The sequence below is a fragment of the Onthophagus taurus genome, chromosome 1 (genome assembly GCF_036711975.1).
Source record: "Onthophagus taurus isolate NC chromosome 1, IU_Otau_3.0, whole genome shotgun sequence".
NCBI classification, from domain to species: Eukaryota; Metazoa; Arthropoda; class Insecta; order Coleoptera; family Scarabaeidae; genus Onthophagus; species Onthophagus taurus.
Window position 1 is genome coordinate 3,184,039 of NC_091966.1, and position 14,099 is coordinate 3,198,137.

At 31.0% G+C, this 14,099-nt stretch overlaps 1 protein-coding gene across 1 annotated transcript in view; it reads right to left on the reverse strand.

Moving 5' to 3' along the window:
* Window positions 1-5,999, reverse strand: part of LOC111429266 (irregular chiasm C-roughest protein-like) — a 183,417-nt gene extending 177,418 nt beyond the window's left edge. The window contains exon 1 of the mRNA XM_071194507.1: window positions 5,975-5,999. The gene's annotated coding sequence lies outside the window, so the exon portion shown is untranslated. The remainder of the gene's footprint in view (window positions 1-5,974) is intronic.
* Window positions 6,000-14,099: the final 8,100 nt, after the last annotated feature.

Here is a 14,099-nt window from a genome sequence, read left to right on the forward strand (position 1 = left end):
ATTGTAAAATGGATCAGATATGTTCATGACGTTTTTTGTGTCTGGAACGGCAATAGATCTGATCTTGATAACTTTCTTGATTATTTGAACAACATTCATACGAATCTTAATTTTACCTTAGAAGTTGAAGATGAAAATAAATTAAACTATTTAGATTTGACAATGCTTAAAGGTGACCATAGTTTTGCTTATGACATTTTCAGAAAACCTTCTTCCCTAAATACTATGTAAAAATAAATAAATACTAAATACTATATACTACTACCCTTTAGATAGATCCGCTAAATTCAGAGAAATAAAGTTTATTAGTACTTTAGCAAAAAATAATGGTTATCCTCCCAACACTATCCATAAACTACTGTTCAAAAACATCATTAAGCAAGATCCTCTTTATAATTATGATAAAGACAGATTTGACAATTTTAGATCACTGACATACAATAAGATCAACTGCAAGATTAAGTCTATTCTACAATCATACGGTGTTTATGTTGGTTTCAAGTCTAATGGACAGATCAGCGATATATTGGCCAATCATAAACAGAAAGAAGACATTTTAGACTGTAGTGGTGTTTATTCTATCGGATGTTGTGATGCTGTTTACATCGGTCAGACCGGTAGGAAGCTACATAAAAGAATATATGAACACAAAACCAGGAATACTTCCAATACATTTAAGCATATGAGTGAGACCGAACATAACATTAACTTTGAAAATGTGTAAGAATGGATTTTTTGGAGGGTTTTGAAATCGATAAAGTTAAGCATAAAAAAGATTCTCACCTACTGAATGATCAAATAGAAAAAAAATTTTATAAGCCTTTTTAAAACATTAGCTTTTCGTTATTTTTAGTTCCGACTCTTTTTCGTTTTAATTGTAATTCATATTTATAACCTGTTTGCGACAAAATAAATTTTTCCGCTCGAAATCGAGAACTAGTCAGTTGTATCGAGTGTGTTTTCATGAATGTTCTTCTTAATTTATAAAAAGTTTTAATTTGTTTACTTTATTGTAAAGTTTTTACAGTTTTACTTTCATTTTACTTGTGATTTTGTATGTCCTTACGCTGTGACCTTTTTTACGACTGTAAGTTAAAGATTTTCTGATATTTTTAAGAAATACATATATTTCATTTTAATGATCTTCTTCTATAATCTGATGCTTTGTAGATTTTGCTGATGATGACATGTAAACATGTCGAAACCGGTACCGTGTAAATAAAATATAATAGATATATTATTTAGAGAAGAAGAGGTCTTTTTAGCTTTATTATTAAATAATTTCTTGTTTAAATAAATCTCGTAGACACGATTTTTTAAATTCAACTCTGCATCCTTTGTAAATAAAAAAATCGCATCTCATGAACTAATTGAGATATCGTGATGAAATAAAAAACAACTTTTAGCAAACTTCATCTAGTTTTAGTGCCTCGAGTAGAAATTTAAAATTTTTATTGGTCAGGTTACAATGATTTTTACACTTCAATCCTGTACCTTAATATTTGAGGTTAGATGGAGAAGATCAAATTTAAAAGATCATATCTCAAGAACCAAATAAGATATTATAATAAACTAAGAAGAATTTTAAAAGAAATTTATTGGTGTTTTATTGTGCCAAAAATAGTTTCTTAGTGTCCTTAAATGTTGTTATTATGATATTTTTAATGCAACTCTGTATTTTTTTGTTATTATATTTATGAAATAAAAATTAAAAAGATCGTATCTCATGAACTAATTGAGATATCGTGATGAAAGCAAAAACAACTTTTAGCAAACTTCATCTAGTTTTAGTGCCTCGAGTAGAAATTTAAAATTTTTATTGGTCAGGTTACAATGATTTTTACACTTCAATCCTGTACCTTAATATTTGAGGTTAGATGGAGAAGATCAAATTTAAAAGATCATATCTCAAGAACCAAATAAGATATAGTAATAAACTAAGAAGAATTTTAAAAGAAATTTATATGTGTTTTATTATGCCAAAAATAGTTTCTTCGTGTCCTTAAATGTTGTTATTATGATATTTTTAATGCAACTCTGTATTTTTTTTGTTATTATATTTATGAAATAAAAATTAAAAAGATCGTATCTCATGAACTAATTGAGATATCGTGATGAAAGCAAAAACAACTTTTAGCAAACTTCATCTAGTTTTAGTGCCTCGAGTAGAAATTTAAAATTTTTATTGGTCAGGTTACAATGATTTTTACACTTCAATCCTGTATTTTAATATTTGAGGTTAGATGGAGAAGATCAAATTTAAAAGATCATATCTCAAGAACCAAATAAGATATTATAATAAACTAAGAAGAATTTTAAAAGAAATTTATTGGTGTTTTATTGTGCCAAAAATAGTTTCTTCGTGTCCTTAAATGTTGTTATTATGATATTTTTAATGCAACTCTGTATTTTTTTGTTATTATATTTATGAAATAAAAATTAAAAAGATCGTATCTCATGAACTAATTGAGATATCGTGATGAAAGCAAAAACAACTTTTAGCAAACTTCATCTAGTTTTAGTGCCTCGAGTAGAAATTTAAAATTTTTATTGGTCAGGTTACAATGATTTTTACACTTCAATCCTGTACCTTAATATTTGAGGTTAGATGGAGAAGATCAAATTAAAAAGATTATATCTCAAGAACCAAATAAGACATCGTAATAAACTAAGAAGAATTTTAAAAGAAATTTATTGGTGTTTTATTGTGCCAAAAATAGTTTCTTCGTGTCCTTAAATGTTGTTATTATGATATTTTTAATGCAACTCTGTATTTTTTTGTTATTATATTTATGAAATAAAAATTAAAAAGATCGTATCTCATGAACTAATTGAGATATCGTGATGAAAGCAAAAACAACTTTTAGCAAACTTCATCTAGTTTTAGTGCCCCAAGTAGAAATTTTAAATTTTTATTGGTCAGGTTACAATGATTTTTACACTTCAATCCTGTATTTTAATATTTGAGGTTAGATGGAGAAGATCAAATTAAAAAGATCATATCTCAAGAACCAAATAAGATATAGTAATAAACTAAGAAGAATTTTAAAAGAAATTTATATGTGTTTTATTATGCCAAAAATAGTTTCTTCGTGTCCTTAAATGTTGTTATTATGATATTTTTAATGCAACTCTGTATTTTTTTTTGTTATTATATTTATGAAATAAAAATTAAAAAGATCGTATCTCATGAACTAATTGAGATATCGTGATGAAAGCAAAAACAACTTATAGCAAACTTCATCTAGTTTTAGTGCCTCGAGTAGAAATTTAAAATTTTTATTGGTCAGGTTACAATGATTTTTACACTTCAATCCTGTACCTTAATATTTGAGGTTAGATGGAGAAGATCAAATTTAATAGATCATATCTCAAGAACCAAATAAGATATCATAATAAACTAAGAAGAATTTTAAAAGAAATTTATTGGTGTTTTATCGTGCCAAAAATAATTTCTTCGTTTCCATAAATTTTGTTATTATGATATTTTCAATCCAACTCTATATTTTTTTGTTGTTATATTTATGAAATAAAAATTAAAAAGATCGTATCTCATGAACTAATTGAGATATCGTGGTGAAATAACAAACAACTTTTATCAAATTTCATCTAGTTTTAGTGCCCCAAGTATAAATATTAAATTTTTGTTGGTCAGGTTACAATGATTTTTATACTTCAACCCTGTATCTTAATATTTGAGGTTAGATGGAGAAGATCAAATTAAGAAGATTATATCTCAAGAACCAAATAAGATATCGTAATAAACTAAAAAGAATTTTAAAAGAAATTTATTGGTGTTTTATTGTGCCAAAAATAATTTCTTCGTTTTCATAAATCTCGTTATCATGATATTTTATATCCAACTCTGTATTTTTTTCTTGTTATATTTATGATGTAAAAATTAAAAGGATCGTATCTTACGAACTAATTGAGATATCGAGGTGAACTAAAAAACAACTTTTAGCAAATTTCATCTAGTTTTAGTGCCCCAAGTATAAATTTTAAATTTTCGTTGGTCAGGTTACAATGATTTTTATACCTCAATCCTGTATCTTAATATTTGAGGTTAGATGGAGAAGATCAAATTTAAAAGATCATATCTCAAGAACCAAATAAGATACCATAATAAACTAAGAAGAATTTTAAAAGAAATTTATTAGTGTTTTATTGTGCCAAAAATAATTTCTTCGTTTCCATAAATCTCGTTATTATGATATTTTATATCCAACTCTGTATTTTTTTGTTGTTATATTTATGATGTAAAAATTAAAAGGATCGTATCTCACGAACTATTTGAGAAATCGACGTGAACTAAAAAACAACTTTTAGCAAATTTCATCTAGTTGTAGTGCCCCAAGTATAAATTTTAAATTTTTGTTGGTCAGGTTACAATGATTTTTATTCTTCAACCCTGTATCTTAATATTTGAGGTTAGATGGAGAAGATCAAATTTAAAAGATCATATCTCAAGTACCAAATAAGATAGCGTAATAAACTAAGAAGAATTTTAAAAGAAACTTATTGGTGTTTTATTGTGCCAAAAATAATTTCTTCGTTTCCGTAAATCTCATTATTATGATATTTTAAATCCAACTCTGTATTAGTTTATTGTTATATTTATAAGAAGAAAAATAAAATAAGAATTTAGACATTTATAATCAAGTAGAGAGGCTTGTAATGGAACATATGGGTCAAGCAAAATTTCAAGAAGACATCTTTAGAATAACCTCACAAAGATAGAAGAAGACATGATTAACGAAACCGTGACAAATTACGAAGTAAATGTGCAACAAAGCGAAAGATCTTTCATGGTATACGCAATTTGGCAGCTTTCACGCCACTCAAAAGAACAAGAAAGGAAAGGCTGTTGTATTAAGGACGGTAATTAAAACAAATTAGCACATTACTTGAGGATATCGTTGTAAAAATCAGTATTCAGCGTTAACGTCGAAGTTAACACGAAAGAGCCAAAAAGAGAATTGAGAAAGTTATATTGAAGAGTAGTTTCTTTCTATTTAATGTTCTTGCTGGTTTTAAAAGTATAAATCACGCAACAGTTTCTTTCGATACTAAAAAACACGCGTCGACATACTATTTTGGGTCGTTACTTTGTTTGTTAGCTAAACAATTCGAGCCATTCCGTTTCTTCACACAAATATCCTACTGGGCGACTAATTGATTTGGTCACAGAAGATCTTTAACCGAAAATAACGTCTCGCGACTTCAGTGCGTTCCGTGCAGACGTCTTCCGTTTCTGTCCATTTATTCCGACTTTATTTTTGGATTATCTCCAACTTCCGGTCGTTATTGTTCCCCAACGTGTTTCGGATGCAGGCGATTGTTTTTAGTGTCCCCCGTTTCGTTCTTCGTCTAATTAAACAGTCTTTCTTTGAAAAGAGGAAAGGTAAAATATTAAAAAAGAAAAAGCACTACTCCGGGGAGTAGATATTCCCTCTCTTTGATGTAGCTGCGACACGAAAAGCGTTTCTAAGAGGTTTCTTTAAATAAAATTCAAATCGAGCATCCACCTTTTTGAGATGAAAAGGAAGGAGACGACGAGGGGAAGGTATTTATTTAAAAGGGGGAACTTGAAAATTCGATCCACGAAGGGGAACTCGGTTTTCTTCAAGATGGGGAGAGTTCTCCCATCTTTGGATTAATGAGTTAAAGAGAGTTAAATTTTACGAGTTTTAAGGGGTTAACGTTCGAAAATATTAACAACGTTAACGTGAAGGGTTAACTTCCTAGGATTTTCTATTCAACCAGACGATGATACATCTTTACGTCTACGGCTAAAAATACGAAACTAAAAAAAAGGTTGTGTTTCTACTAGATTAGCACGTTTATCTTTTTCGAGATGAGAATTCGAAAACACACTCGCCTATTTATAATAATGAACCTCCTAAGTTATTTTGGGCCACCAAATTCTTTAAGAAATATTTTTATTAAAAAAAAAGGAAAAAACCTTACTTACCCTATGTGGAACAGGAAAATATGTGTCCGAGAGACCTGAAACAAGAAGAAAGAAGACCGATATTATATTAAATCTCGTAAAATATTTCTTAGGCTTTCCCCCGGCGCCACGAAATGCGGAAGAAGAGTTTGAGTTGACCCGCTTATTAAACGTCGTAAATTCGATCTAACCAGATCAGTCCCTGTCCATTTGAGGTCAGGATTCCTGTTCCCGAGGGCGTCGAGGCGCCCGTCTCTTTCTCTTTCTCTGTCAGTTTTCACGTAAAATGCGCGTCCCGAGACGACGTTGTACTCCGCGAACACCGCGCCGTTTTATATATTTAGAACCCCGGGTAGCTTTCAAAGCGTTGTTGGGACATTGTTTCTATTCGGATTCCTATCCGGGCAAAATAAATTTAACACTTTACTCTATTAAAGTTTTAACGTATGTAACTATTGAGCATAGTTGTGTTATTATTTTCGTCTAGTAATGCAACCACATCCACACATTTTGAATAAAAAAACCTATTTAAAATAACAAAGTTGCATTCAAAAATATATTAGTACTACAACACGAAGAAACTCTAATGAAACAATTGCGTGTAACGCCGTTGTATGTTTTCTTATCACTTTGTTGGGAATATGACGAAGATATCAATAACGATAAAGTTGTAATTACGGCGAAGAAAGCTAAATGTCATGTAGCAGCAAGATCAAAAAACAATCACTAGTTTGCCCCCCCCCTAGAGGTAGATTCGAAAAAAAATTAAAACACAATAAATATACATCTCCAGTACTGAACAACTATCGAATGGGATGCCATATTTTGATCTTTAAACCAAGGAAGTTCAAGAAGTATTCCTCGGATTCGTCAAACTTGATGCCTTGGATGCGAAATGTATTGCAAAAGTAATAGATGAGTTTTTGGCAGAAGATTGATCCGGACAAATGTGTTGGTTTAGGATTTGACGGTTGTTCGACGATGTCCGGGAAATAAGGTGGTGTGCAAGCAATCCTACGCAGAAAATATAAAAAAGCTTTGTGCTTTCATCAAAAATATTATTACATTTTTTCAAGAATCAGTTTTGAGACGCAAATTGATACCAAATATTTCCAAGCTTTGCGAAACAAGGCGGAGCGAGAAGCACTAGTGTTTTTAATGAGAATTTTCCTATTATAATGGACGCCTTTGAAAACTCGTCACGACCTCCTCGTGCGACTAGAAAAAATACTTATCAGCTCCATGCAGCAGTTTTTAGAGTTTCGTTTATTCTCAGCTTTATTTTGATAGCCAAGTACTCGGCTACGATGGAACCTGTGGTAAACGTGCTCCAATCCGTAGCTTTGAATGCAGTTAAGGCATCCCAGCACATAAGCCGCTTTTTGGAATTTATAGAAAACCACCGTAACGGTACAGAAAACGTCACAAATGGAATTATTAGGGACGCTACTATCGTTGCAGAAAAACTTGGACTGGGAGAACACATCAGAACAACCACCCAGCAGCAAGCCCCTCAGAATTCTGACGGAAGTCTTTAATAATACTATACTTAGACTCGATTATTAATTCTTTTGAAGTTCGCTTTTCTGAAGAAAACACCCCGTCATTTTCCTTATCTAAATTACACCCAGCTCAAATGTTAGACATGTCCCTTGAAGCCCTCGTAGAAGCTGGTGAAGTCTTTTCCCAATTTTACAATTTATCAAATATCAACAATGAAATCCAACTATGGAAAAAACTATGGCAAGATAAACCTGACTCAAAAGAATTAAGTGTTATGGATGTCATAAAAGATGCCGACATTTTTTTCCCTGAAACGAGAAAAGCCTTTATAATTTTGGTCACTTTACCCTGCACGACATATACTCTTGAACGATCTTTTAACAGTTTGAGGACAATAAAACCTGGCTTAGAAGCACTATGGCAGAATGTCGTCTCAATGGTCTTCCCATGATGAATGTGTATAGGAAGCATATTTTTGAAAACTTTGAGGGTTTTATTAATAATCTGGTTGACCAATTCGCGAAGAAGCCACGAAAATTATGTTTTAAATAATTAAACTATACTTTTTAACTTCATTATCGTTATTAAGACCGAGGTTGCTTTTAATCGAGGCACTGTTGTATAACTTCATGGTTGTGGTTAAGATTGAGGTTGCATGTCATCTAGGCATCATAATATCGAAATTAAAAGGTTCGGTCGCGATGCTGTAACATTTGATGTGATTCATAGAAAACTAGAAGCTGTAATCGAAGATATTATCGATTTTGAGGTTTAAAGTCAGGGCCACTGAGTTTAAAATCATCGGCGAAGGAATTGTTCAATTATCATCAGATCCAGTTTTTAAATCATGAAGTGAATTGAATATTTTAGTGGAGAGTACCACACTACTCTTTCTTGTCTTAGGTGCATGCGTTTTTGAATACAGAATTCTGCTTTTGGACCATTTAACTAATTGTAAGAGCGATAATTAGGATTCTATTATCTCTATTTTAGTTTGCAACTTGTTTGCCGCTCCTTTAACTTGTATCAGTACTTCATTATCTGATAGCTTGATTCTTCATCATTTGACTTAAGTTAAAATCTATTGTAACTTCGTTAAAATGGTGTTGTAACCTTGCTTACTCTTCCGTCTAGCTCATTTTCACAAAATGTGTCTAAAGCTTGTTTATATCAACAAACAGTTAATCTAGTTATCTCGTGTGTATCTCAAACGATCTTGAAATTAGTCAATCCGAACAATTTAGCTTTGAGACACTCCTATAATTCTCAAATTCTTATAAATATAAGTTTTAGTACACTTTTATTCCAAAAAGATCCATTTTTGTAGATATACTACAAATAGAATTGGAACATATAATATCTTGTTGGCTAATAGCTTTTATGACCTTAAAATATATTGATTCACAAGGTATGACAAACAGAATCAATATATAACTTTAAACCATTTTAGGTCAAGGTATGAAACGATTATGTTAATGATAGTACATTAATAATTAGGCTGCGAAGGTTCGAGAAATATTGTGATATCATATTATATTGTATTGGAATCTATATTGATTAAGCTATCTTTTAAGATATATTTATTCACAAGATATGCAAAAGATAACTTTGTGATGAATTCAACTTCAAATATGGCAGGAATTGGCTCATACAAGTTTTAAACAATTTTAAGTTGATATTGATGAGCTGGTTACGAAATTTGATTATATCATATTGCATTGGAATTAATGTTAATTAAGCTCTAATTTAAGATGTAGATCATTAAAATATTTTAATTTACTCAAAAGTTATTTAAGCCATAGTAGAAAACTTGCTTATAGGTATCATAAAAATTCAACAGGACCATATCATATTATGTTGAGTACTACATTAATTAATCTTACTTTTATCATATATTATTTTCAAATTCGTTGATTCACAAAAAAGTTATAGCAAAAAATGAATCACTCATAATTTTAAAGCATTCTAAGTTGATATTTATAATCCGACTACGAAATTGCTAATAATACGATATGATCATATCATATTGCGTTTTTAATCAACATTAATTAAGCTTTCTTTTACGGGGTGGATCATAAAAATGCTTTCATCGACTCAAAAGTTATTGATGGAAAAATGTACTCATTAATTATAGTCGTTTTAAGCTTTTGTGGATAGCTTAATTATAGATATCATAAAAATTTAAATGGAGAATATCATATTTTATCGGGTATTGCATTAATTAATGTTACTTTTATCGTATATTACCTTCGAACTCACAAAGAAGTTATGACAACAAATACTTTACACATTATTTTGAATCATTGAAATGAAATTTCGAGATATAAAATCTGATCATACTATATTGCGTTGGAATCAATATTAATTAAGCTTTCTTTTACGAGATGAATCATAAATATGCTTTGATTCTCTCAAAAGTTAGGGACGAAAAAATGTACTATTTTAAGACATTGATGACCTGATTACGAAATTTATTATTCTTTATCTTAGATATTCAACTATCCCATACCGTATTGCGTTGGAATCAATGTAAATTAAGCTCTCTTTGAAGACATATATCATTAAAATATTTTTATGTTTTCAAAAGATGTCGCAAAAAAATATACATTTTAATTTTAATTATTTCTAACGGTTTTGGGTAACTTCGTGAAAGATGTCTTGGACATTCAACTGGAGCAGATGATATTTTGTCTGTTTTTGCATTAATTAATCTCATTTTTGTGATACCTCATCCTTAAACATATTGATTTAGAAATAAGTTATGGCAAGAAGTGGCTGATACATAATTTTAAACTATTTTAAAACATTGATGACCTGACTACGAAATTTATTATTTTTTATCTTAGATATTCAACTATACCATACCGTATTGCGTTGGAATCAATGTTAATTAAGCTCTCTTTGAAGATATAGATCATTAAAATATTTTTATATTTTCAAAAGATGTCGCAAGAAAAATATTTATTTTAATTTTAGTTATTTCTAACGGTTTTGGGTAACTTCGTGAAAGATGCCTTGGAAATTCAACTGAAGCAGATGATATTTTGTCTGTTTTTGCATGAATTAATCTCATTTTTGTGATATGTCATCCTTAAACATATTGATTTAGGAATAAGTTTTGGCAAGAAGTGGCTGATACATAATTTTAAACTATTTTAAGACATTGATGACCTGATTACGAAATTTATTATTTTTTATCTTAGATATTCAACTATACCATACCATATTGCGTTGGAATCAATGTTAATTAAGCTCTTTTTGAAGATATAGATCATTAAAATATTTTTATATTTTTAAAAGATGTCGCAAGAAAAATATACATTTTAATTTTATTTTAGAGTGTAGATCCATGTTGCAAGTGAATTATTTAAAAAATAAAACGAAAAAACTTCTTAACTTGCTATATTTAATAAATTTGAAGTCAAACTAGTTTCGGGGCTAGCCCCATCCTCAGTGACAATGTCAATAGAAGACTAATATTGTAAACTGAAGATCATCAAAAAGGCAATTGAATGCATGTATAAAGCTGAAGCTGATATAATGCGGTGTTAAACGTGTACAGCAAAATGATTAAAATGGCGACAGCAAAAAAGCACGTTATTTTAAACGCTTGTTGAAAAATAATCAAAAACCATGTTGAACCTTTAAAGAGACGTGAAGAAACGAGACTCGTTTCTTCACGTCATTATATCGCCTTCAGCTTTATACATGCATTCAATTGCCTTTTTGATGATTTTCAGTTTACAATATTAGTCTTCTATTGATATTGTCACTGAGGATGGGGCTAGCCCCGAAACTAGTTTGACTTCAAATTTATTAAATATAGCAAGTTAAGAAGTTTTTTCGTTTTATTTTTTATTTTAATTTTAGTCATTTCTAACGGTTTTGGGTAACTTCGTAAAAGATGCCTTGGAAATTCAACTAGAGCAGATGATATTTTGTCTGTTTTTGCATTAATTAATTTTATTGTTGTGATATGTCATTCTTAAACATATTGATTTACATAATTTTAAACCATTTTAAGACATTGATGTTCTGACTACGAAATTTATTATTTGTTATCTTAGATATTCAACTAAGCTTAGTTTTTGTGATACGAAAGTTTAAAATATATCAATTCACTACCAGCTAGTGTAAGGAAGAAATTTCTTCATAATTTTAAATCAATTTATTTATTTTATTGTAGTTATTTGAATTCACTAAATAATGATGAAAATTGTTAGTGTATAATATATGTATGTGATGGCATAAAACGTATCAACATTTTAACAGGTGTTCAGTAGCTTTCCTAACGGTTTTAATATAACGTTTTTATTAAGCTATAAAGAATATCTTGTTTAATATTTCTTGCAATATTTAACGGCGTTACGTTAAGATTCGTAGACAAGGAGTTTTTTCGTAACATCAACCGCTAATTTTAACACGCATGTTCGGCATGTTTCACACGCACGGAGAATTCCAGTTAACTGCTGCTTTATACAGGCTTTATAAACTAGGGATAGTAATGTAATTGGCCGGGCAGCCGTTACTATCCATTTTTATGTCCAGCCGAAGCACTGAATAGCAATTTTAAGGATCGTATATTACCTGGCACCCGTCCAAAGTTCGATAAACCGCCGCGTCTGGTGTCGTTTTAATTGTGCCGTACAGAAACCTTATTATAGAAATATGAGGATTTCAAAGTAAAAGTGGGGCAGGGGTATAAAAAGACGTGATGATTAACGCATGAATTAATTCGTTTTCAATTTTTGTGAATTTACGCGGTCGTAATTCGGCTGTTGGTGACAGTTTTCGATAAATTACAAATTCAGCAAACCATTAGGCGATTTCCAGGCGAAAATTTTCAACGGTTTTAATACAATCGCGACGTGTCAATTAGCGTTAATATTTCATCGTTAATTAAACACGTGTTCGACCATCCAGGGTCCTACCCTGGATGAGCGGCATTTTCATTTGTTGTCGTTTTTAACGTTTGTTTTTCATTTCGCTTCGGGTACAGCTAATGGCTCCAAATGGTTGCCTCGCTACATACAAATTGATTAATTAATTAATTAATTTTTCATTACTATTTAATCTTTTGATAATGGATTGCGTTTATAACGTGAACTCCGGTAAATATTTTATATTATCTTAATAAACTTCGTATTAACATAGTTGGAAATTGTGGTAAATTCGATGATTAAATATACTTGATCGATCGGTTAAGCTCCTGAGTAAATTATTAAGATGTTATTGTTCCGGTTAGCCGCTGCATCTCACTTGGTATTGTGTCTCTCTAATTAGGCGAGTTTTCATTGTATAACGATTGGGATTTGCGCCTTGGGATATCGATCTGGGCTTCGCGTTATTTATTCATGAACGCCACTCAAGTTTGTGGACTTAGGAGGCGCAAATTTGAACTAAAATCTAATAATAGTTGCAAAACAAAGAAGGGAAAACAAATTTACTTGGACGTTAAGTAAACCCAAAAAAATAAAGTTTTATTTATAATTAAGTATCTGATTTTAATAGATTTTCTTACGTAGAAAAAAGTCTCCGATTTTTATATCTCCAATTAAAGTAATTATCCGGTGTGCGGACAACCGATTAGGAGTAGCCAGTTAATGCACATTTAATGATTTCTTTGGATGCCCTTCCGCTACTCTTGATCTGGTCGTCCTTCAAGGCGGACTCTTTTCGTTTTCGTCGTCACGGTTATTATATTAATTGAAAAGTAATTATATTGGTCGGTGGTTAATTTAATGTAACATTCGTCGGGAGCTTTATAAAAATTAATATTTAAGTATAAAGTCGTGAGGAATTACCGTAATTATAGACCTCACACCACGAATACTTGTCTACTTCTCTTTTTTAAACAAAGAACTAATAAATTCGTAAATCGATCGGTCAAATCGCATAAATAACAGTCACCTAATAACGCCATTAGGTCGTGTCAACTCGCCCCGCGTGGATAAAATATAGATCGTGGACCTGTCGGTGGCAGAACCTCGTCATCTCTTCCCCCCTTTTTCCTTTTTCCTGTATCCTTCTGGCACAGTTCGATGGCCCTAATCGCCTCTGCCACGTCGCGCCAAACAACGAGGGTGCAACTAACCTCAGGGCCGTTTCAGCCCTCGACGTAACATAACGTAACGTCTTTATCTGTCCGACTCGGTTATCAAATTATGAAGGGAATGTGTCGCTCGCAGAAGTTCGGCCCTCTCTCGCTTTAACAACGGAAATACGCCAGGATAAATTGGGATGGGTTAGTATTGATTATTTCACGCTTTTCAGACTCTTTTTTTGTTCGATGGCTTCAAGCTTCCACGATGCTGATCTGATTAAATTTTTCAAAAGAAAAAGTTTGAGTCGAATTCAATTAAGGTGAATGTGTTAGAGCAGGGTAGGAATTTTTATCAATAAAATTAATCAATTTTTAGGTTTTTGATGTATTTCGTATCCAAATGATAAACTGAAACTGTTAAAATTCTGCCATAATTCAAGATCTAAAGGAAAGACACCACTAATATTCCGACATAAGGCGGAATTAGACAAATTGACAACTTAATGGGGGTGTCGTAGTTTAATTTGGACTTTTTAATTAGCATGGATAAAGTCAGTATGACGAAACGGAAGATACAATTTTGTGGTTCATGACAAACCT